The sequence below is a fragment of the Phaseolus vulgaris genome, chromosome 3, assembly GCF_051622355.1.
Source record: "Phaseolus vulgaris cultivar YP4 chromosome 3, ASM5162235v1, whole genome shotgun sequence".
Taxonomy (NCBI): domain Eukaryota; kingdom Viridiplantae; phylum Streptophyta; class Magnoliopsida; order Fabales; family Fabaceae; genus Phaseolus; species Phaseolus vulgaris.
In genome coordinates, this window is record NC_143500.1 from 17377368 (window position 1) to 17399640 (window position 22273).

The following is a 22273-nucleotide window of genomic DNA, read 5'->3' on the forward strand; positions in this document are numbered from 1 at the left end:
AATACTTTCACCAAGTCTGGATAGACATTTCCAGTCATTTCTAGGAAGTTCTTCAGCTTTTGATGCTTGAGCAAGGTTTTTGCTTCAGTCAGATTTTCTTCTCTCAGCCAAGAAAATTCCAGCACTTTGGGCGCATTGACTTGCTTCCTGCTTGTCTCATGGATGTACCTTGTCATTGCTTCAGCATCTCCAGCAAACCATTTTTCCAGAATGCCTTGGTTGCTGCTGGATTGCTCCTTGGATTTCTTCTTTCTGTGTGATGAGGATGCCATGCTCAATCTGTTTTTACCTGCACCAGTTTATTAATATACAATTCTAGCTAGAAAAAAAATTGCAATTCAGATTAACACTCAAAACAGAAACGAAACCTGTGGTGAAGCAAGTGTGAACCTGGACAGCTTATAGCACAAGTGAGAAGGTGTGAGAGAAAAGCTAATTTGTGCTAGGTTTATATAGAATCATTAAACCAAATTTTGAAAAACACAGATTTTAACGAAGGGCAATTTGATCAGATTTTGGAAATTATGAATTTTGAAGGAAAATAAAATCTCTCAGATATGCTACAGATTTTATTCCAATGGTGCAGCAGGTTCAGGTGTGGATTCACGTAAGAATATCTTGGAACCTGATTTTGGCACATCAAATCTGTTGCATCTACACAAAATCCAATTAGTTAGGATACCCACACATTAATTGGCATAGACCTGCTGGTCAATAACCGTAAAAGCAGTCAACAATAAAGTGAGAGAGAGAAAAGTAAATCTTTCTCTTTCCTAGTCAGAGCTGTGATTTCTGAAACAGGGAACAAAACATGTTAAGTCATAAAACAACAGATTGAAATTTTCACTGCAGAGGACAATTTAAGCTAATAATACCCAATTCATTTAGAAGAAAGTAAAACCTGTCTTTAGCAAGTGGTTTAGTGAATAGATCAGCTAGTTGAAATTCAGTACCAATGAATTGTATATCACATGTTCCATTAGCTATATGTTCTCTTAAAAAGTGATGTCTAATTTCAATATGTTTAGTCCTTGAGTGCATGACAGGATTCTTAGACAGATTTATGGCACTAGTATTATCACAGTTTATAGGGATCTTGTTTAACAGAATTCCAAAATCACTTAGTTGTTGCCTTAGCCATAAGGTTTGAGCACAACAACTTCCAGCAGCTATGTATTCTGCCTCTGCTGTGGAGAGAGCAACACAAGCTTGCTTCTTGCAATGCCAAGAGATTAGACTTGATCCAAGCATGTGACAAGTCCCACTTGTGCTCTTCCTATCAACTTTGCAACCTGCAAAATCAGAATCTGAAAAACCAGTCAAGCTTAAAGATACATTGTTAGGATACCATAATCCAACATCTTTAGATCCTTGCAAGTATTTCAAAATTCTCATTGCTGCATTGTAGTGTGATTCCTTTGGATCAGATTGATATCTAGCACATAAGCACACAGCAAACATAATATCAGGCCTGCTAGCAGTTAGGTATAATAAGGAACCAATTAAACCCCTATACTTGGTTTGATCCACTGATTTTCCTGCAAAATCTTGATCCAGCTGGCAGCTTGTTGAAATAGGAGTGTTGATTGCTTTGCATTGGTCCATATCAAACCTCTTAAGCAGTTCCTTGCAGTATTTTTCTTGGCTTATGAAAATTCCATCCTTGAGTTGCTTAACTTGTAGTCCAAGGAAGAAATTCATTTCTCCTAACATTGACATCTCAAACTCACTTTTCATGGTTTTCACAAAGTCTTCACACATCTCTTCATTTGTGGATCCAAAGATAATATCATCTACATAGACTTGCACAAGTATAATATCTTCTTTTTTCTTCTTTATAAAGAGAGTTTTATCAGAATTGCTACGGCTATATCCTTGAGAGAGCAGAAATTCGCTTAGCCTTTCATACTATTGCTTAGGTGCTTGCTTCAATCCATATAAGGCCTTCTTAAGCATGTACACATGTTCTGGATTTTTGTGATCTTCAAACCTGGAGGCTGAGATACAAACACCTCTTCATTGATGTAACCATTTAGAAATGCACTCTTGACATCCATTTGAAACAGCTTGAAACCTTGTATGCTGGAAAATGCTAGAAGTAATCTGACAGCTTCAAGACGTGCTACTGGTGCATAGGCTTCACTAAAATCAATACCTTCTTCTTGATTATAACCTTTAGCAACCAGCCTTGCTTTATTTCTAGTGATAGCTCCATGTTCATCCATCTTGTTCCTGTACACCCACTTGGTTCCTATGATGTTCATCTCATGCTTTCTTGGAACCAAAGTCCACACTTCATTGTATTCAAACTGGTTCAGCTCTTCCTGCATTGCTGTTATCCAATTGTTGTCTTGCAGTGCTTCTTCCAGACTTTTAGGCTCAATATGTGACACAAAAGCTACTGTTCTGCAGAAATTGTTGAGTGAATTCCTTGTTGAGACTCCTTTCCAAATTTTACCAATTACATTGTCAAGAGTGAGATCCCTTGGAGTCTTCCATTCTTTAGGCAATCCTGCATTCACAGTAGATTCTTTGATAGAATTTGAATTAGTTGTATCAAGCTCACTAGATTGATTCTGTTGCATAATGGTTCTTAAATCATCCATACCAGGTTCATCCAGAACAGATTTGGGCACAGAAAAATCGGTTTCATCAAATACAACATGTATAGATTCTTCAACTGCAAGCAATCTTTTGTTATACACTCTATAAGCATGACCATTTATAGCATATCCAATATGTATTCCTTCATCTGATTTAGGATCAAATTTCCCCAGATTATCTTTACCATTATTTAAGACAAAGCATTTGCAGCCAAACACCCTAAGATGACTAATGCTAGGCTTCCTACCTTTATACAGTTCATAGGGAGTTTTCTTAAGAATTGGTCTAATCAATGTTCTGTTAAGCACATAAGAAGCAGTGTATACAGCATCAGCCCAAAAATATTTAGGTAAACCAGATTCATTTAGCATAGTCTTAGCTAACTCTTCTAGTGATCTATTCTTTCTTTCAACAACACCATTTTGTTGGGGGTGTCCTAGGAGCAGAATAACTATGTATGATTCCATGTTTTTCACAATATTTATCAAACTTTGCATTTTGAAATTCTCCTCCATGATCACTACGAATCTGTTTTATCCTATTTTCATTTTCATTATGCAGAACCTTAGCTAGTTTCTTAAAGGCTTTATATGCATCATTTTTAGAAGCAAGAAACAAAGTCCTTGTATATCTTGAAAAGTCATCTACAATCACCAAAGCATAGTAATTTCCAGCTAAGCTAGCAGTCCTAGATGGTCCAAACAAGTCCATATGCAAAACATCCAAAGTTTTATTTGTAGAAATCATATCTTTTGACTTAAAGGTAGTTCTAATCTGTTTTCCCTTTACACAAGCATCACACAATCTGTTATTTTGAAACTTTATGTTTGGTAAACCAGAAACAAGTTCCTTAGACCTTAGCTTATTCAAGTGATTTGTGTGAATATGAGCTAGCCTCCTATGCCACAACCATGACTCATCATTTTTGGACAACAAACACTCGTTTTCAGAACAACTCTTTATAATATCTAAGAGATAGATGTTATTTACCCTTTTTCCAGTGAACAGCACCTTACCAGAAATTTCATTTGAAATTGTACAAGTGTTGGCTTCGAAATTGACCTTGTATCCCTTGTCACACAACTGGCTAATGCTTAGAAGACTATGTTTTAGCCCTTCAACATACAATACATTCTCAATAGTGGTTGAGTCTTTAGTACCAACATCTCCTCTTCCAAGAATTTTTCCTCTATTGTTATCTCCATATGTGACATGCCCTTCAGCTTTGAGTTTCAGATTTATGAACTGAGTCACATCACCAGTCATGTGCTTTGAGCAGCCACTGTCAAGATACCACTGGTTTCTCCTGCTGTTTTTTGAGTCAGAGTTAGATCCTTCATCATTCACCATGAAGCACAGATTTGCTTTTTCACTTTCAGTTGAGGAATTACTAGATGAGGATACATCATTTTCTTCCCATGAGATGTATGCTCTTCTACCTTTGCCTTTGTCACTCCTCTTGCGTGCTGATTTTTCTTTATTTTGATTGTTTGGACAATCATCTTTTATATGACCTGGTTTACCACATCCAAAGCACGTGTAATTGGAAGAATTTGAATCAATAGGTTGTTTGGAATACCTCTTTCTTTGCTGAGTTCTGTCACGGTTTTTCTTTCTAAGAAACCTGCTGAATTTTCTGGTGAGCAGACTCACGGTCTCATCATGTTTAGGATCAACTTCTTCCTCACTTGTATCATGTTCCATGGTAGTTTTCAGAGCAATTCCTTTGGCCTTCTTCTCCACAGTTTCTTGTTCTTTCAATCTTTTCAGCTCTATTTCATGCTCTATCAGCTTTCCAAAAAGTGCAGCAGTGGACATCTTGGATAAATCTCTGGATTCTGAGATTGTTGTTACCTTAGGCTGCCAGCTCCTATCAAGACATTTTAGTACCTTTATGTTAAGCTCTTCCTTATCAAAGACTTTACCAAGGCCAGTGAGGTGATTTACAATGTGTGTAAATCGTTTCTGCACATCTGCAATACTTTCTTCAGATTGCATTCTGAACAGCTCGTACTCCTGAATTAGTGAGTGCTTCCTTGCCCGTTTCACATCATCAGTTCCTTCATGAGTCACCTCTAGTACATCCCACATCTCCTTTGCTGAGTTACATTGAGAGACTCTAAAGAACTCATCCATATTCAGTGCAGAGGTGATGATATTCTTGACTAAGGAGTCAAATTGGGCCTTCTTCTTCTCGGTTTCACTCCATTCAGACCACGGCTTCTTTATTGTTTCATCTTTGACAACCTGCATAGGTATAAAAGGTCCACTGACCACTGCATCCCAGATTCCCATGTCAATAGACTCCATAAAGATCTTCATCCTGATTTTCCAGAAAGCATAGTTAACACCACCAAACATAGGAGGTCTATTAATAGACGCACCTTCAGCAAAAGGCATTTTAAACTCAGACATCATGCACACACTTGAGCAAAATACAAGCCCTAGCTCTTGATACCAATTGTTGGGTCTATTAGTGTCTAAGTTCAAGAGGGGAGGGGTGAATTGAGCTTATAAAATTTTCGCAGGAACACACAATTTTCAGTATACCAGAGGCAAAAAGAACAGATTGTTTTTACATGAAACAGATTGATTCTTCACAGCAGTCTAGCACAATTTGAATTTGTTCAATGTAAAATTGTGATTAACAGAGAATTACAACTGAGTTAGATCAGCTGATTATTATGAGGATGAAGAATACAGTTATGCTTAGAATTCAAACAAATTTACTCAACACAAGGTTCTAAGGAGAATGGTTCTTTCTCAGATTTTAATGAATGGACTGTTTGTTCACAGATCACTTAAACCATCATATACAACTGCCTTGTTTGTGATTAGAAAGCTTTAACAAATCAGGAAGAACAGTTTTTACTTAAACCCAGAATTAACAGATTCAATTTCAAAAGAACAGATTTAGTTCTTGACAGAATTAAGCAAAACCAGAAATGAGTGCAGGGATGAGAAGAAAAGGCACGCAAGTTTTTATATTGGTTCACTCATACAGAGCTACGTCCAGTCTCACCTTACCCCAAGGTGGAATCCACTAAAAACAGTGCCAATTACTTACAAACACACCAGTTCTTGAACACTACAAGAACAACACAATCAATGCTGAAAAAACCCTATTTCAGCACACCTTGCACTCCAAGAAACCCTATCAAGGAGTGACTAACACTTACACCTTTACAAACCAGAATAAAGGAAAGATTACACCTGAAAAGAAGATGCAAGAACTCAAAACCAGTAGTTCAATTTGCTGCAGAACTGCACCAGCACCTTCACCAAGATCAAAGGTTTCCTAGAACAAGCACACTTGAAAATCTCTTTGGAAAACCTTTCAAAAATCTTTCAATCCTTCTTCTCACATGGAAATTGTTTGATCTCTGTCAAAAACGTAATTGCACAGCACTCTTTCATGTGAGAGAGACTTTTCTTTTTATAGAAAACAGTTTCTAACTTCTTTTCAAAAAAACAGTTGAAAAGCAGTTATGAAAACAACAGATTCATTTTTGAACTTAACAGATTTATTTTGTGAAAACCGCCAACTCAGCTAACTGAAATAACTGTCTGAGTTGTACCTTTGGTGCCCTAACTAACTTGTCAAAAACCTTTCAGCTGACCAAAGAATAAACCTGTTCTTTCACAGTGAAACAGATTAAAATATAGCAAACAGGCCAGCTCAGCTTTAACTGAAATAACTAACTAAGCTTTACCTGTGGTGCCCTAACAGAATTTTAGAAAAGCCTTTTAACAGAGAGGAAATAAACCGATTCTTTCTCCATAAAACATATTTATTTTTTTGTACTGATTTAAAACTTTTAAGAGAACTTTTAAAAGCTTTTCAAAAACCATTTAACCACATCATGTGCTTGATCTAGACTTGGTTAGGCATCTAGGATGGGTTATACAGCAAAAGGCAACCTTACACATTTACAAACCTACATACAAGAATCTAAAAACCTATTACAATCTTCAAAGCACTCAAGCTATTTTCTTCATCAAACACACATCAAGCCTTGGTAGGGAAGAAGCTTCCTCCAGCTTCAACAAAATGTGTTGAACTTATAAATTGAGATGTTATGTTAAGATATCAACTATATGCTTACACTAATAATGAATGAATTTGTATATATTAAAATATAATTTTGTTAATGTATAAAAATTGTTTTAAATTTGTATCGGTTGGAGTTGAATGAGTCACTCACTCAGCATCAACTGACTGACCCGGTGATTAATCACATAACGGGTCGAATGAGCAGCATCATTTACTGACCGACTAGGTGATCAATTACATTACGGGTTTGAATGAGTCACGTACCTGATATCATTAACCGACCGAGTGATCAACCACATAAAGAACAAATTGACAAATAAATGACAAGTAAGGAAACTATTACGAAGTGGACTTTAAGCCTAACTCAACCCCATAAAACCGGCTCATAGGGTTGAGGTTTGCACCCACTTATATACAATGAAAGGCTCTAATCTCTAGTCGATGTGGGATCTCCAACACACCCCCCTCACGTCGAGACTGCCAACTCGTGCGTGGGACTATATATTATGAGTGGTCCGATAGCGGCCCGATAGCGGGTGGCACGATAGGCCCAACAAATACTCGATAGGATAGGCTCGAAATGGCTCTGATACCATATTACGAAGTGGACTTTAAGCCTAACTCAACCCCATAAAACCGGCTCATAGGGTTGAGGTTTGCAGCCACTTATATACAATGAAAGGCTCTAATCTCTAGTCGATGTGGGATCTCCAACAGAAACATCCTATAAATCAGGGTAACCTCCTTACAAATTTGACCCAGAAAAATCAACTAGCACTGATTTATTGAACATATGTGTCAGATACGACTCATGAATCAAATAGCTCACTACCAAACTATAAATAAGCCTTCTACAAAGTAGTAAGATACACTTTTATCAATTATATGTTATAATATAGAGTACTTACTTGATCTTCGGATAACCTTCTACAGGTTAACTCCTGACCTAGCACCAAGAGTGAGCGACCAAATACCAAAGAGCAAGTAGATGAAAAGTAAGGAAGAACGATTGAGTACTATAAAGTAAGTACGAGAATAGTAAGGAGAAACAATTGAGATTTCAACAATATTTATTATTGTCAATTTCAATTTCAATTCTAAATACTATCTAGACCTTTTGTCTTTTTAGTCTATACAAGTAAAAAATCTAATTTCTATCTTATATTTACAAATTTAAGAACTTAAAAACTCATTTAGAACATTCTAATATTAACAAGTAAAAAATCTAATTTCTATCTTATATACAAATTTAACAACTTGAAAACTCATTTGTAACCTTCTAAGATTAACTTGGAGTATATTTGATATGACAATATTTCAAATTATTTGTGAATTAGATTATGATAAAGCGTTAGTATTGTTTGTTTGTGGTTTAGTGTTTATTTTTGCATAGAACTTTGTTAAGTATATGTATTAAGGATGGAGACTTTAGTTATAGATTAAGTGTTAAACTTACTCCATACTTGTCTTTTAGAAAGTTATCCAATCTTGTTTATTTGTGATTGAGTGTATATTATGTTGATAATGATAATGGAAAGTTGTGAACTTTGGTGAGACTTTTTGAACTGAAAAGTCTTTGATAAGACAAGAATTGATATGCTGTTCTTTGATGTGACAAAATTTAATGCATTTAATTTAATGATATTTTCTATAATATTGTTTTCTATTATCTTACACTGAGTTTTGTGATAATAGATAACTATGTAATGACAATATTTAAACAAAGATAAAAAATTAATATTACTTTTTTTGAAATTTTATATCAAGAAAATATTCTACTCCATAATTTACCTTGTGGTGGTGATAAATAGTAATATTTATATATATTAATGATTATATTTTATTTTGTTTTAATAACGATACTAAGATGGTTAAGTTAAATTGTAATGAACTTTTATTTAAAAATATTTTCATTTTATAACAATATTGATATTTTATTTATTAAGTGAACTTATATATAATTAATTAAAATTAAAAACTAAAATAATACATCTACACATATTACGTTCTACCAGAATAATATCTTAAAATAACTTCTTATCATATAAACATAAACATAACAACATAATATCTTAAAATAACATCTTATCATATAAAAGTAAACATAACACTTGTTGTAAATAAAACTATTTTCCCTGAGTATTCATTATTGTTTATAATATTATATTATGGTGATTTATGAGTGAAATTAACATATGTAATTTAGAACACATAAATTTAATTCCCACCACACATATTCCCTTACAAGGTTATGGAATAAAGTGATAATAAATATTTTACTAAGATAGGTAATAATTGAGATGGTGTTGTGGAATATGGTAGAGAGATGGAGGGAGGCAGGGAAAGGTTGCATTTGTGTGGAGGGAGAAGAAGAAGAAGAAGAAGAAGAAGAAGAAGAAGAAGAAGAAGGGTTCCCACTTTGGATGGCGTAGGCATTACAATCTCTGTTGTGTTATGTTGTTCAAACTTCCATCTCAAATTCATTTCACTCAGTTTTTCATTCTGTGGGATCCATGCATGGAGCATTGCCTTAACTAGCAGTACCTTTATTTTTAGGATAATTCTTTTTTATTCTTTCTTCTCTCTATTCTCATACTTCTTCATCCCTAACCCTATCTTATCTACTTTCGACTTCCCTCGACTTCACTGGGACCCCCCACAACCTTCGGTTCTAAGCCACTCCTCTGTCTCCCTCACTTTCTCCCCTTTTCCCCCCTTTCTGTTTATTCTAAATATTATATTCATATATTATGATGCCTCACACAACTCATAAAAAAAAATAAGTTTAAGATATCAATTTTTTAAGTTTTTCATTATAAAACTAAAACATCATTTTTTTTATCAACAAGTAACTATCTATGTAACACGGGCAAGTAACTATCTAGGTAACACGGACACTGATACGACATATACACAAACACGGAGATACGTAAAATCTCTAAAATGTAAGACACAGGAATATAAATCTATATATTATATAATTATGAATTATATAAATTGACAATAAATATTTATGTGCACAAGTATGTTCCAGATTATTTTTTGGAACAAAAAGATGTTTTTCATGACTGATTCACAAAGATTTGTTTCTTATTTTTATAATCATAATAACAATTTATACAATAAAATTTGAATTTTTATAAAATTAATATTTTTTTTAAAAATTATGTTAGAACTATACTAGAATTGTCAGAAATCTAACAAATATTTTTTAAACTAGACACTTTACGGAGTGCTATAAGTGTCATACAAGTGTAATTTAATATGAGTGTCCGAACTTGATATAACTAGTTTTTCGACATCTTTCGCCATATTCAACTATTATACAAAATATATCATAAACCTCGTCACTTTGTTGGCATTCCAATCCAACGTGGTATTTTGTTTTTCCATTTGGCCTTTTCTTAATTTTACACGGAATGAAATTCTCTCCGCTCGCCACAATACCACAACCATCAACTTATTTCTTCCCACTTGTTTGTTTCTATTTCCGGGTAACGTGATTAAAATTTGTAAACAAACTAATTAAGGCTTAAGATTGTAATTCGCTAAATAATCTTTAAACTGTCTTAAGTGTTGTTTAAAGAAAATAGTTTAGGTACTAATATTTTAAAATCATGTTTTATATAAAAAAAATTAAACTCTATTTTTTTAATTGATAAACTGCTTCCCTTTTTTCTTAATTTGAAAACTACCGTTGACGGCGAGTAATGAGATTGACTTGTTTCCTTCTGACCGATTAGGTGGGATAGCCCACACAGTTCCACACAAGTGCCAAATCAGTTAGAAAAAGCACATGGGTGAAAAAGAAAGTGGAATAAATATATGAAAATGAAACATAGTTGATAGAAAAAAAAAACGAAGACCTGTTTTTATTATAATATTATTTTTTATTTTTAGTGTTATTTTATTATTAAATAATTTGAAAAGAGTTTCAAATTTTATAATTAATTTTGAGATTGTTTTAATTTGAAATGTATTATGATATAAATCATTATGTTAAAAAATATTTTAAATCTAACTCATGAAGCTAAATATTTGGTGACATAATAAATCAATAAAATCTCATTAAAATAAATTGGTATATCATCTTAAAAAATAAAATTAAGTCTAACTCATTATATATCTAATTAATATGGAATTTTGAATATATTCTCTAAAAAATTTCATTATTTTAAGTATTCGATTGGAGAATATAGCTATAATAGAAAATTGTAATGAATTATGAGGGTTGGACATTTCTCGTAACTGTCGTGTCCATGTTGGACACACGTATCGGACATCGACACTTACACGATACTAAAAAAATTGAAACATATTTGTTCACATAAATCTTTATTGTCAATTTATGTAATTCATAATTATATAATATATAAATTCATGTCCTCGTGTTCTATATTTTAGAGATTATACGTGTAGTCCTTGGGCGTCGTTGACCATTGGTAATGTTGGTGCCACGTAAGCGGGGTCCCACGAGCGGCGTGGGCCAGTATCTCGCGAAGCACGTGCGCTAAGGAGCCAAAGAGTGGTCAGACATCGGTCGCCAGGATGTACCGACGTGCCACTAGACAGTGTGGAGAGGTCGGACATCGGGACCCGAACAGTAGAGCTGGGCCACGAGAGGTGGATCCCATACCACACACCAATTATCAATAAGGGAGAAGCCTAGGTCACGAGGGTCCATGAGTGTAGAGTGGATGACGCGTTTAGGCGTAACACAAGTATATAGCCATTGGAAAGATATGACCTGTGAAGGTCGTGTTCCAAAGATGAGTTGCATGCATGGCACGTGAACAACTAGGACACTCCCAGAGGCGGGTGACCCCAGAGATCAGGTGCACGAGGAGGCACCCAGGTGGTCACCCCGTTAGAGGTTGCACTCCAGTTAAGGAACCAACGCACTAGGTTATCCTAAAAGTAGGGTAACAACAATGTTGAGCCCGCCTTATTAGAGCCCATTTTGGGTAAAGAGGAAACCCTAGTTTCAGTCTATAAATAGTAAGGTAACAAACTTGGCAAGGTAGGCTATTCATTTGCGCCGCTTAACATACACAGTGACAATTATACAGTTTGGTGTTTCCTAGCCCTAAAACTAACTTAAGCGTCGGAGTGCAAATGGTCTCTAGGGCGCCCTTTGTCTTTGTGTTTTCAGGCATTCATCATAGGAAAGACACGTGCAAACGCAGAGATTTTGGACGTAAGAGTGACAGAGGCGCACGAAGGCGTTTCAGGTCAACCGACAGGAACAATACGTATCTTTGTATCCGTGTCCGTGTCTATCAGTGTCCATGTCAGTGTTTGTGCTACACAGGTAACGAATGAATTGATCATGTTTAAGTTAATTTATTGTGGGCTTTCTTTATCTAGGAAGAAAATGCTAGTTTTCTATATGTATAGTTATTTTGTTATATAAATTGTGGAATGTAAATATATTTTGAAGGAGAAATTTATATTATATGTGGGATGTCACATGAATTCACCAAATTTCAAGAGTCATCACTTCATATCTTTCTTATTGTTGTTTGAGTGAATCTATACTTAATATGATTGAAGGGAGCACAATTTGAAACATTTGACACGTGTCATAACCACATTTTTCCAAAAAAATAAATTACTAAAACAAAAAATTATACATGTGACGCTCATAAGTTACTTCCTCAGGGTTTAGTGGAAGACAATTGGCCCAATAGCAAATGGTTATGAATAGAAAATTAGGATTTCCATTTACAGTGTAATTAACCTACAGGTCTAAGGTGCTCTGAACTAGGTTTCCGTTCTTCACTCAACAAAGCCTAATTTTGGGTGTTTTCCCTGTAAATGTGTTTGCAGAACAATTTGCAGAAGAATCACAAAATTACATAAACAAGGTAATGGTTTTTGAAATTCAAATTTGATTTCAAATGAATTGTGGCGCCTTTTTTAGACTACATATACCTCATTTTCTGAGTGATTTGGCACTACTTTTTGCAGTACATTGAATATCAATTTTCATCCTGTTCAAAACTTTTGATCTTTCCACAATAACAACACTGAAGTTTCCTCTTCTCTAACCTCACCTCTGCTTTGTATATTTTCTTTCTTTGGTAAACCTTTATTTACTTCTTTCCTTACGTAACCAACTAAAATAACCTAGTTGAGATTGTAAGGCGCCACACAAAAGGTAGGTTCAACACAATGAACATTCGCAATGAGTTTTTTTTGTTTCATTATGTTATACATATGTTTTAATCTTTTACTCATTCTTAATACTTTATTTTCTTAATGTACAATGATGAAGGTATTGTCGATTGTGGCTTTGCAATACTATTTCAGAGGGAATTGGGTCCTGAATGGACTCTGGCGGACCATAGAGGAATCTTACATGTGGTAACGTACAACGTGGATTTGCACTTTCCTATGATCATTGAAGGGTGGGTAGAACTACTAAGTTTTATGGCTTTGAAGGAGAACATCACATTATGTTTTGTTACCTTGGCGAAAATTGTTTCCATATAACCATCTTCAAGGATAAGTCAAGTGAACGTTCTATGTTAAATTTCTTTGTTGATTGTGAAGGTCGTTACCCTATCACCAATAATCCTCTGGTGCATTTTACACTGACGCTCTCTATTTACCAGTGCCACACAAGTCATCTAGTAAGATTTTGTTAACAGATTTTTGATTTAATTATACTTCGTTAAAATCTAATTTAATTTGTCACACATGCATGTATTTAATTTCTTATACAGTTGAACTTTGTGTGTAGGATTTGCCTCTTGCTTTTGCGAATTATATCGTAGAGACAAATTCAAGAATATGGTTTTGCATGGGTCTAAAGAAGAGGTGATCTGCAAAGTTCTTGTCAGAAAATTTTCTTAAAAGATATGTGAAAATTGGAAGCAGATGGAAGAAATTTGTAATGGACATTCACTTTAAAAAGAAGATCAACTTATCTTTGAGGGAAACGTGGACCATCCTGTTCACACTTTAGGTTATTGTTATGAAAACACAAACTTTTTTTTTTGAGTTGATATGAAACTGTATAGGTTGTTCGAACAATGTTAATATTTATGTGTTTTATATTGATGTTTGTTAAACAATATTTTTTTTATGGACTTATTTAATCTGCAGGAAAACCCAAAAATGTTATTCCAGGTGTTTTGTATTTTGTTAATATTACATTATCTGGCTACAAATTAATGTGTTGCATAATTATATGAGTTCAACACTACAAATTACAGTATATCAAACCTTATTACTGTTTCATATAATTCTTCCTATTTAAGTTATTTAATATTATTATTGCTTTATTTATGCATATGTTAAAAACATAAAGCCATGTTGATCGTTTCTTTTAACGAGTTGTATTGTACTGTAAGTATAGCATTCACAGAACGGTAGAATTCTTAACACTTTAATATTGTTTATTTTGTTCTTATTACCACATTATTATTGTTTATTTTGTACTTATTCTATTAACATCTGGGGATTATATATTTTTTTATGTGTGTTATTGTTCATGTTGGTATAATTTTATATGCTCAACACAAAATACTTCGGATGAAAAATACACATAATAATTTCTTTTCATATTTTAACATTTATATTTCCTTATCATACTTGAACCTAATTCAATAATTTCAAATGTGTATGCTGGAAAAAAACATGTATGTAGAAAAGACTATAACTTTAGTTGAAAGCCGAAAAAATACTTCATCATTTTATATTGTATTGGTCCTATAAATTTATTTCTATACAAATTGTTACTCAAACTTTACAATTTAATGTTGTTTTGTAATTCGTGTTTATGATTTTTAATAATCAATATTTAAAAGTTAACAATGTCTCATTTATAGTCTTCTAACAATTTTTAATAGAAATTTTAATAACTAGTGGTCATTAAGTGAATAAAATCAATAATATAATTTTAAATTCATAGATACAACGAAGTTAAAATTTCATTATCAAAAACTATAAACCATTACAGTGCTATAAACATTCATAAAATTAACAACCTGCATAAAAAAAAATCATTGATGTACTTAAAATGACAAAGTAAATACTGCATACTTTATATATAAAATTAACAACCTGCATAAAAAAATCTTTATTGATGTACTTAAAATGACAAACATAATAAATGCTATTCTTTTCTGACAAAAGAACACAATCCACGAGCATAAATAATTATTTTTTTCTTTGTGCTGTTTATCTTTCTTTTAAAAAATTAAGTTTATTGAAGTTTATGTAAAAATATGAAAGTTTATTTAAAAGTACAATTTAATATAACCTTTTTTTTTGTAAGTACAAGATTTTGAAATGGTGTTGGTTCAAGATTTCAATGATCAAAATATCAAATGAATTTAATTATTCAAAACAAAACATATGCTACACGGTTTTGTCTAACATTAATAGCATTTGAATTAATTGCTCATTTACTCACACAAAACTTCTAAACAGGTCACTATTGGAAAGCAATAAATTGAAACAGTTCACCCTTCGAAAATGCATTGAATTTTCGTTGCAACAAACAAATTAATTGTTTAAATTCCTAATATCACATTTATCACCACAAATTAATTCTCAATTAAGAATTAGCCTTTTATAGTCAGATAATAACATTTTACATTCCCATCTGAATCCTCTCCTGATCTAACTCCTTACTATCCTTTCCTCAAAATTTGTTTTGCTGATATTTAAAAATTTCTTTATATATGTGTACTATCTATATTTATGAATTGTTTATGCTAATTTTACAGTGTTTAGTTTTTTTAATTTAACCGTATATGCAAATTTTATATTCATTTTCTATTTACATTTATTTTTATTTATATATTCTTTTTATATTTAATTATATAAATTATTTGTTTATTTCTTTATAATTCATATTCTACATGCTAATTAAATTCTTAAACATCTTCGTAGTTCAATTAATTAATTTAAGTATTTATGCCTTTTTTATACAAATTATTAATTAATAATTCATATATAAATATTTTATTTTAAATCAAAAATTAAAACTTAATAAATAATTAATATTCTGTATTCATTTTTAGTGCATTACACAGGTTAAAAACTAGTTTGTTACATAAGAGCGAATAGATATACATTGTTTATACGTATTACTGTACAATGTAAAAAAATAAATAAAAGTATTCTATACACAAACCACCTGATAAATTTAAGAAAGGAGTTGTAATAATATTTTAAAAAGAATAATTACCCAAAATGTTTGTGATTTTTTATATTATTTTATATTTATGGAAAATCCTAACACGATAATAACCATAGAAGAGCACATGTAAGTATTTTAATGTGGCTATTTTATAGTATTTTAACTTGGATTAAATATATTTTTGATAGTTTTATTAAATAAACAAATTTTACTTTTGGTTTCCACAGAAAAAAATTGTTTTATTCCTTCAAAATATTAATGAATACTTTTGATCTTAGAGCATCACAACGCATGACATTTATTGATTAGTGTGTAATAAGATGTCATTATATGACTCTCAATACGCGTAATTAACTGTCAACTGTTATCAATTTTAAAATTAATATTTTTCCTTGAAATTAATTATTTTAATTTGTGGAGAGATAAACATATATACAACTATACTAAACTAGCAAAAAAAAAAAAATAGTGTAATTCAATGTAAATATAATTACAATTTTAATTTTTCTTGTTTTCCAATGCTTAGCGGTGATACTTGTAACATTCTCAATTTTTATCCATATATAATAAAATAAAAGTAAAACAAAAAATATCTAATTTACATATAAATATATAAATTACACAATTACATTATACCAAAGCGTAAAATTTCAAACCATTCAAAATTTCATCCGATAATCACATAAATATCTAATTAAGGGATTTTTTAATTAAATATACATAAAATAAAATTTTACATAATTTATAAGTAGAAACTATACGGAAAGAAATAAACAACCTTTTAAAAGCAAATATGAAAAAAAAATCAGTATTTTTTTTTTACAGAGAGTCGTCTAGCTTGAGTGAGAATTTGCTCGCTTGCGAGACCCATTCTCGCTCAAGTAAAAATTCTCCTGCTTGAATAAGAATCAATCCAAGAGCACCCAAAATTTCATCCTAGGCTTCGCTTAAGCGAGATTTCTTCTCGCTTTAGTGAACACTCTTTTTCAGTCAATCAACTACTATCCAGATTGCATCATGACCCCTTACTGATCTTGGTAAATGAGTAACAAAATTCATAGCAATGCTATCCCATTTCCACTCAGGAATATCCAACTTCTACAAAAAACCACCAGGTTTTTTATGCTCTACCTTTGCTTTCTGACATGTTAAGCATGTAACAACATACTGAGTTATTTCTTTCTTCATGCCTGACCACCAAAAGAACTCCTTCAAATCTTGGTACATCTTATTTATACTGAGATGTAGACTAAGATGACTCTTATGACCCTCTTCTAGGATCATTCTCTTCAACTCTTCATTTGCATGTATGAAAATTCTGCCATTAAATCTCATGATCCCATCTTCTACCATCATAAGGTCTTTAGCTTGATTTGTACCTAGTAACTCCACAATGTGCTTCAGACTAGGATCCTCTAACTGATTTTCTTTTACCATTCCAAGAAAATCATTAGTTATAGTTAACTTACTAAAACTAATATGATTAATATGGAATTTCACTCCCAAATGTAGATCCCTGAACTGCTCAATCAACTTTTGTTCTTCAATCATCATGGCTGACATCTGTACTGACTTTCTACTCAAAGCATCTGCAACTACATTAGCCTTCCCTGGATGACACATCAATTAGAAATCATAATCCTTCAAAAACTCCATCCATCTTCTTTGTCTCATATTCAATTCTTTGTGATCAAACAAGTATTTCAGACTTTTATGGTCACTGAATACCTGAAATTGAGCTCCATACAAATAATGCCTCCAAATCTTCAAAGCAAACACCATAACTGCTAACTCTAAGTCATGAGTAGGATAATTTCTCTCATGAACTTAGAGTTGCCTTGAAGCATATGCAACTGCTCTTTTTCCGGCATCAAGACACAACTCAATCCCTGATGTGAAGCATCACAGTAAAGCTCCAAAGGTTTTTCTATATAAGGAATCACTAACACCAGAGCACTAGTTAACCTTTTCTTCAGCTTTATGATATATTTGTCAGTCCAAGCAAAAGGTTGATCTTTGCGAGTTAACTATGTCAAAGGAGCTACTATCCTGGAAAAATCTTCAATGAACCTCCAATAGTAGCCAGCTAGACCCACAAAATTGCTTATCTTCGTGATTGTCTTAGGGCGTTCCCACTGAAACACTGCCTCCACCTTGGCTGGAACCGCTAAGATCCTCTGAGTTGATATTACATGCCTTAAGAAGTTGACTTCCTTCAGCCAAAACTCACACTTAGAGAACTTAGCATATAATTGTTTCTCCCTAAGAATCTCCAACACTGTCTTCTGATGTTCTTCATGTTCTTCCTCGGCCCTTGAATAAATAAGTATGTCGTCTATAAAGACTACAACAAACTTATCCAAGAAATGACAGAAAATTCTATTCATGCAATCCATGAACAAAGCTGGAGCATTTGTTACTCCAAACGGCATCACCACATACTCATAGTATCCCTAACGAGACCTAAATGTTGTCTTCTAAACATCTTCAGCCTTTACCAAAATTTGGTGGTATCCAGATCTCAGATCAATCTTTAAGAACACTAAGGCTTCATGTAACTGATCCATCAAATCATCAATTCTGGGCAGAGGATACTTGTTCTTGATGGCCAACTTATTCAACTGCCTGTAATCTACACGCAACCGAGACCCTCCATCTTTCTTTTTAACTAGAAGCACTGAAGCGCCCCATGGAGATACACTGAGCCTGATGAACTGTTTCTCCAATAAATCTTCAACTTGCTTCTTTAGTTCAATCAACTTAGCTGGAGCCATTCTGTAAGGTCCCATTGACATTGGTCCAGCTCCAGGTACCAAATCAATAGAGAATTCCACTTCTCTCTTAGGAGGTAATCTAGGTATTTCTTCTGGAAATACATCCATGAAATCCTTCACCACATGTATACTGCTCATTTCTTTTTCATTCTTAACTTCCATTTGAGTTAAGATTACAAAGCATCTTGATCCTTCTTTCAATTCCGACCACACATGGTGAGCAGACATCACATTTAACTCCCTGGAATGTGAAAACACTATTTTCTGTTGACCACAATCTATGAAAATATGATTGGAAGGTAGTCAATCCATTCCTAGGATAACATCCAGGTCCTGAATAGGTAGATAAATCAAATTTATTTTGAACCTGTGTCCCTCTACTATTACTGGACATTTAGAGCGAACTATAGAGGTCAATACTTTTCTTGATGTAGGTGTAGAGACCAGCAGTTCAAACAACAATTCCTTAATTGGAAGACCCAACTCAGCTACACACATACTTGACACAAAGGAGTGTGTCGCTCCAGAATCAAAATCATTTAAAATCAAACAATCAATTATTATCAAACATTTCATTTAACTTGATTCAACAAACTATTCTAATACATTTATTAACTCATTCAATTCCAAACTCATATACTTTCTACAACATCTACTATATCTAAAATTTCACATTTCAAGTTTAATCAATTTCCAATATACTCAAAACAAGAAATCCTGCAAACAAAAATTTGGAACTCGTGACCACGTCACCCCCACATCCAGATCTTCTAGCCTAGCGTTCTATTGAAAATTTTAAACTAGGTTCCCTTACCTTTACTTGAGCAGATGCTCACTCAGAACTCCAAATGTACCAAAAGCTTCAAGAGTAGCTTAACCTGCATCATAGAGTCCTGATAAAAAATCTAACTATGTCACTAGGACTCTGAGCTAACAAAGACTAATCCTAAAGCTAAAAGGGTCACTTACGTAAACTTAGATCGAGACAAACCTACAAGTTCAAAATTTAACTAAAAGAAAATAGTAAAATTGAACTTACTCTATTAAAGATTTTGATCAGGCAATCTTGTAGTTTTCGTTGCTAGGAGTCTAATGGGGGATTCTGATTGTCAAAGTGATGAGCAAGAATGTTAGAATCTTAGAGAGAAGGGAAATGAAAATAAAATGTTTAAAGAGATGGTAGTTCTTTTAAAATGAAACATGAATTAACTGAATTTTCTATTTATATGTTCTTTTCATTTTAATAATAAAATATTACATTTAAAATGTATCACTTCTCCTCTAAAGTAATTTTTTTAATCCTTACAACCCTCGTTCTAAAGTAATTTTTTTAATCCTTACAACCCTCGTTAAAAATGATGTCACTAATTGAGTTATTAACTCACTTTCTCAATTTAATTATAATTTATATACTAAGTGAAGTAAAAATTGAATCTTTGAAAAGTAAAGATGATGCAATCATCAACCATAATCTCACTGTCAAAGTGCAATAATCAATAAGTAATCACTTTAGTTAGATTTGCTTGCTTGCGCGAATCACAGGCCTTTTAACCCACGTCGCAATGACGTGTTTAATATGATGCCACGTCCCGTTTAAAGCCCAGGTGGAGCCATAAATGGCGAAACGCCGTTAGGGCTCCGTTGGTTTGATCCTACGTGTAGCACTATACTACCCTAGGTTTCCTCCGTAACGTGTCACAAGCATTCAAGCGTGTGAAACACACGCTTCATGGTCGTTCAAATTACCTTTTTCATCAATTTTAAATTAAAAACGTACTTAAAATTCAACAAAAAGAAACTTCATATGAATGTTTTCAAATCATCTTCGTGTTTTGTTAATTAATTTACTGATAATATTATTTTATATTCAGATAAAATCAATTTATATTACATATATTTTTTATTTCTTGGCTCTTATATATTTTCCCGAAATTAAAACACTAAGAGGTATTATATATATAAATTCTTCTCCATCGATCACTCTCATTGGAAATCACTGTTGCCATAATTAACATCAACTTGTTCTCTCCCGATCAATTACACACCAATCTATTCTGCCACAACCTATAATATCATTTTGAAAGTTATCCAAGAAAGTGATACAATTTTTAATTATTTAAAATAATGTTTCAATAGTTCTTATGTTAATAATATAATGAATATTTTTCATTAATTTAAATAATATGAATAAAACAAGTTTGTAGGTAACTATAACTCTTACAATCCACCACTCTTGAAATATTAATACAGCCTTTCTAAGTGTGAATGATATAATGCACACTTCATTTCTTATCTATTTAAGTGGAATGTGAATGATATAATCTACACATCATTTCTTATCTCATCGGAGTGGAAATAAAATATTGAAAAATATTTATTTTCAATATAACTCTAAATATTTTTAACATAAAAATAAATATTTATAATATACTGATAACTAAAAAAAATAGAAATTATAAATACTTTATTAATAAAATTTTACCAATTGAATTGATGAAATGCATTGATAATTAATGGTAGACATGTATTATTTGATAATTGTGATGTATGGGTATGTGTATATATAACTTAAATAAGAAATTATTTTAGAAGGAATAGCATGCGCAAATCAAATTAAAAATTATACAAATCCATACAAAATGAATTCCACTGGACTAAGACAAGTTCTATTATCCTTATGCTGGCTCAATTGAGTTAGAAGGGATGCTTCATAAATCATATTGCAAAGTTCTTAATATAAGAATAATATAATACATCGATAGGCATGTCTTTGCAAACTAGCATAAAGTCATAATATATGTAGACATCAATTAAAAAAAAAGCATATTAAATGAAATTTTGCATCAATATCTTTCACCAAAAATGTGATTTTTGAATTCTTTGTCTTGCTAATAAATGGCTAAAGGTACATTTCATCACAGATCAAAAATCGATAAATTAGAAAAGTAAAACAAAAATAGCATAGATAACATAAAATTATTATTATCAAGTGAACTTTAAGCCTAACTCAACCCCATAAAACCAACTCATGAGGTTGAGGTTTGCACCCATATATACAATGAATTGTCCTCATCTCTAGTCGATGTGGGATCTCCAACACATAAAATATTAAGTTATAAGTTATAATGCAGGAGTAAGGAGATTGATGTACACCATGGATTAATAAATATAAAGTTTGAAGCTTTAAATATTTTAGCCTATCACATGAAATTAATAATTTTATGTAATTTATACACTAAAAAAATCATTAAATAAAAATTAGTTTAAAGATAAAAAATAATTAAGAATTATATTAATTAATTTAAATATTATTTTATAAACTAAAAATTAATAATATTTAAAATAATTTTTATTATTAATAAAAATAAATAAATTAATTTTTAAATTAATATATAATATTAGTTAATTTTAAATTAATATTTAATTAAATTAGTGACTAATTTATAATTTAAAATAGTTATTAATAGATAAAATATTAGTAATTAATGTTAAATATTAATTTATAAATTACTTTATAAAATTTTATTATTAATAAAAAATATTTTAGATATTCATATTTTTTATTTTATAAAATAATATTTAACTTAATTAATATAATAATTAATTATATTTTTATCTTTGAATTAGTTGGTATTTAATAATTTTGATAGAAATTTTAATTTAGGTTTTGTAGTTTCATTTATTCAA

General features: G+C 31.9%; 1 pseudogene; it reads right to left on the reverse strand.

Moving 5' to 3' along the window:
- Positions 1 to 843: 843 nt before the first annotated feature.
- On the reverse strand, positions 844 to 1605 carry LOC150028726 (secreted RxLR effector protein 161 pseudogene; annotated as a pseudogene).
- Between the last annotated feature and the right edge of the window lie 20668 nt (positions 1606 to 22273).